This window comes from Morone saxatilis, unplaced genomic scaffold (assembly GCF_004916995.1).
Source record: "Morone saxatilis isolate NCDOM2014 unplaced genomic scaffold, NCSU_SB_2.0 Contig19, whole genome shotgun sequence".
Lineage (NCBI taxonomy): Eukaryota > Metazoa > Chordata > Actinopteri > Moronidae > Morone > Morone saxatilis.
In genome coordinates, this window is record NW_023339751.1 from 888,227 (window position 1) to 892,083 (window position 3,857).

The window sequence follows — 3,857 nt, forward strand, 5'->3', positions numbered from 1 at the left end:
GGATGTTGTGGTGCAGCTCTCTAGTTGGTGTTGCTATGCCTGCCCTTCTCGCTGTCTCACTGAGCCATTTCCTGTCTTTGACCTGAAATCTTGTAATTTAGAACCATCCCTCCCTCTGCTCCTGCATTCATGAGTCAACTCGGTAGTCCAGAGAGATGAACACAGCGACTAAAATCAATCTCCATTCACCACGAGCAATTGAGCTATGTGTTGGCACCACGCAACAGAGCGATCGCCGAGCAGCCGCCGCGTAGCCGTCCTCCAGGCCTGATTGGTTGCGATTCATTGGCTTCTGCTATGGAATGTCGATATATAACTAATATTCATCGTATGCCTTTATATTGTTAAGCCACCCTGCACCCGCTATCCATGGAGCTAATTCGCTGTCTGCTGCTCGACTCGAGCTATCAGTTAACCTTAACAAATCTGTCCAATGATGGAGGTTTTTGTGTCCCCTTCTTCAGCCTTCAGCCAGTATTTTTACAAGTATTTCACTGTGAGATATCATTCATTATAGTGGCAGAATGGATCCTAAACTACATCTTTACAGCAGATATTTGGTGTTTGTCCTTGGAGATGTGTTACCAGATATTCTCTGGTGATGCAGTAGAACTGTAGCCGTGTTGAGACAGCGCTACATTTTGAAAGAACAAAAACAGATAAGACCAAAATGGAAGGACGCTAACACAGCCTGGATTATATAGTTCTACACCAGCCACTTTACATTATAACCCTTTCTGTCTAACAAAATAAACACACAAGTTTTGCCAGTTATATTGAGAGACAAAAATTCAAAAACAAAGTACCCAACAATATAATGATCTTTTAGAGTCATAACTATGATATCCAACTCCATTTTCGAGCCCCTCAAAAAAACTGATTAAAGCTGCCCGATGTCCCTCATATGTTAGCTGTTTAGCTCGGAAAACGTTATGCCCAAGAAACAAAATGCCAGATTGGAGTAAACGACGCTAAGACCACACAATTCTGAACCAAAATATTTCACAAAGAAGTGTGAAACTTTAATTTTGTTTTGCCACTAGTCGGTTCGCATATAACACAATTATTGAAGGAGTCGCGTTAATGGAAAAACGTTGATGATAAACTACCAAAATTCGCCAAATAATCTTTGAAAACTCCTATTAATCTTTGGCTAATTAATCGGCGAGATGGAAACACTATTTTTTTCGTCAAATAACCATCTTCTGAGTACGCGACGAACCATATTAAACAACACAATAATCCCTATTAATCACTGTTCAAATGAGATCGACTAACCTTCTCTAATCAACCCACCACCATCGAAACGCACGAATCTCCAACCACCTTCACAAGTATCTCAAAAGCTCCTGCCAAAGTCTCGGCATTCTGTCGTCACCCAACCACACCACCCGTACGCCTTCCGGTACTTCTTGATGCTAGGGGTGTTGTCAAGCTTGCCACAAGCTGTGTCAAGGAGGTGCAGCAGGGGCATCAGGGTCACTAAGCGCCACACACTCCTCTGCCCCCAGAGATGCTTCCACTGGGTAGTTTTTTGCTTCCACAGACTTCTCCCCTGCTTTTGCTTTGAGAGTTACTCGGACCATCTTCCTGCCATCTACTGCACCGCCAGGTTGGACACACTCGCAAGTAATCAAATTAAAAAATAAAGAATGGTCACGATGTCATGTGATACTGTAGTCTATAAAAAAGGAAAGGCAACGAAAAAGTACTCAGACCCACTAACTCTAAGCATGAAAATACTTTCACCAAACTTATTTACCACGGTCATTTATGTATTAAAGAATTCCCCCTATCCTTACCTAATAAGGGCTTCATCACCCATAGACGTCTTGCTCTCAAAATGCATGCAACAATGCCTCTACCTTTTCACCACGTTCTCTCTCATCAAAAGTCCTCAGCTTGTTGAGAAATGTGAATGCTCCAGCCAACTCCGACCGCCTCAACTAAGACCTGAATAAGAGATGAATCACCATGTCGCCTAGTGGGTGGCTGATGAACAGAAGATCATCACAGGCACGACGAGAGATAGTATTAATGCAAGAAATTTGAGTGTAACGTGCCGGAGTAGTAGGATGTGAAAAATAAACTAAACCAATATGTATGTGTGTGTGAAGAGGGTCGGGTGAGAGTGTTATATAGGACGGAGAGGAGCACAAACATGGTTTGAGATCAGACGCCATCTTTCTCGGGGAACAGTTGGACAATAAGACGTCGAATCATGGTCTCACTATCTGCTGCCTTCAGGGCTCCTTGTAAATCTCAGCTACCGTAACAAAATGGATCCTGGACATGGGCAGTAATTGTTGTTGCAACGACCTCGCTGTCAGAATACTAGAATATAATATGATTTCATTAAATCCAGTGCTAACTAACCACCTGCAGATTGAATCAGCGTAGAGGACGACAGGAGCCATATTTTTATTATTTTATTTATTGGGGTTCTTCTTCCCCGTGCTGCTGTGCCAAACTTGAATTTCCCCTTCTTATCTCATCTTAATTATAGACTGAGCGTGCACTGTTTGCAATGAAATGCATCCAGTCTACCCTCCAGTTGTCACAGCCCTCCTCCTCCTCCTCTTCATCACTCAGCACGCATTGGCCTCCCTTACGCATTACGCACGAGCACATCCAGCAAAACGTGCATCTTTTTTTGAATAAATGTGCTCATGTAACGCCGGTGTCACGCTGATGAACTGTCTCGTGCTTTAAATGACACCGATTGCGGGACACGTGCAGCTTACCTCGCGAGTGCGCGTCCGACGGGCCGTGAAGGCAGCAGCGTTCCTGTGAGCGGAGGCAGTTTCTCCTCCTATCAGCGCCATTGTGTGACAGAGTCTCCGGGAGCGAGGACGGCTTGTTCTTCTGGGGCCCGACAGGACTGTTTAAAACCCCCCCACCCTCCACCTCCAAATGTTTCTCTTTCCAACTCCGGCCGACCTGCATGTGGTAAGAAAAGACGCAGTTTTCTATCTTCCCAAAGCGCAAAATACGCAGAGGAAACGCATTAGGGCAGCGGCAGTGTAACCTATTAGTAATGAATAATAGACAGGGTGAGGGGTTGCTGTTCCTCCTTCTGTAAGCGTCCTAATGGCTCTGGCTGGGAAAGTTCTCCTATTGAATGGAGAATGTCTCCTGTGCTCTCACTCCCAGGGTCCCTCTGTCTCCATCTGCATACACACTCATTCCTGTTCCACTTTAGAGTTGATCACCACGGAGAAAAGTCTGTCTGATAAACTTTTTTAAACCCAGAATACATTGAGTGTGTTCCCAGAGTGCACTGCAGCCAGCAGCTGGACATACATTCACTTCTTCGCTCAGCTTGTTCTGATGTTTAAAAGGCATTTCCTAATGACTTTAAATGACCTACATACTCCTGCATGTCAACAACACTCTGTGGAAATTACTTTATAATGACTGAAGGCGACATATCCATCGCACACAGTGGACCCCAACTCAAGCAGTGCCAGGACCCCCCCAACTCAGCACCACCCTAACCCGGCTTCTTTAAACCAGAATACTTCCGCTAGCTGTGTTTACTCTACGCGAGCTTTTACAAATACAGGGTCCAAATAGTGAATTTGGTATTACCTCACGACTGTGATTGTGTATATTTACCCCTCAGTGACCTCAGTGGTGGGTACGGCCATAGTAAGGGTACTCATGTGGACAAAAATCAGAAGGCACTGACTACTTGGGTTGTGTAATGGCGAGAATCTGGTGATACGTGTTACGATACAGAGGTTACCATTCAATATATTGTGATACTGTACGCTAGGCGATATATTGAGATTTAATCAAATCTAAACTAAAATAAGGAATTATTTTAATTCAGTGTTTTTCAGAATCGATACGAT